This window comes from Carlito syrichta, unplaced genomic scaffold (assembly GCF_000164805.1).
Source record: "Carlito syrichta isolate Samal-C Ts95f unplaced genomic scaffold, Tarsius_syrichta-2.0.1 Scaffold54561, whole genome shotgun sequence".
NCBI classification, from domain to species: Eukaryota; Metazoa; Chordata; class Mammalia; order Primates; family Tarsiidae; genus Carlito; species Carlito syrichta.
The window spans coordinates 1-777 of record NW_006998657.1 but is presented as its reverse complement, the minus strand read 5'-3'; the positions used below and the strand labels follow the sequence as shown (position 1 = coordinate 777).

General features: G+C 41.4%; 1 pseudogene; it reads left to right on the top strand.

The window, feature by feature from the left end:
• Positions 1 to 310: 310 nt before the first annotated feature.
• On the top strand, positions 311 to 763 carry LOC110594720 (annotated as a pseudogene).
• Positions 764 to 777: the final 14 nt, after the last annotated feature.

The window sequence follows — 777 nt, the reverse complement described above, 5'->3', positions numbered from 1 at the left end:
TTCAAGCAGAATGTGCTCAAGTAGATTATAACTCAGTTTTTTACTTGAACTATACAAACTCTAGGTTGACATTTTCCTGTTTTGGTGACCTGTGATTGATTGATGAGCTCAACCTTAGTTAGTATATCCTCCTTTTATCCCTCTGTGATTGATTGATGAGCTCAACCTTAGTTAGTATATCCTCCTTTTATCCCTCTGGGTTGGGTTTAAATAATTCTAGAATGGGAGCAGTGTTCTAATCTTAGAAGGAAATATGTCTTCTCAAAAGCTTATAGATATAAGAATCTACTTTTGATTCTTCCTGTTGAAGAACATGGTCCTGGAGGCGGTGCTGAAGGACCTACAGCATCTGCATGCCTGTTTGCTGTTTTTGTTGGTCAGTACTATAAACCAGTTTGAATATGATGGTTGTGATAATTGTGATGCATACCTACAGATGAAGGGTAACTGAGAGATGGTATATGACTGAACCAGCTCTTCCTTTGATGGGATCATTGCGATGATGGGTCCAGAGGACAGCTGGGTCTCCAAGTGGCAGTGAGTCAGTAACTTTAAGCCAGGTGTGTATGCAGTGTCATTCACTGGTCGTCTGCCTCAAGGAATTGTATGGGAACTGGAAAGGCAAGATGTGGCCTACAAGTCCAGAGACACAGCTATAAAGGTCTAACAAGGTTCAGGGCTGCCAGTATCTTTGCTCTCCACCTTCTGCCTCTGCTTATTTTTTATTGTGGAACAAAATGGACAGAACTTGAAATACTGCTACCCTCCAGCTTTGAG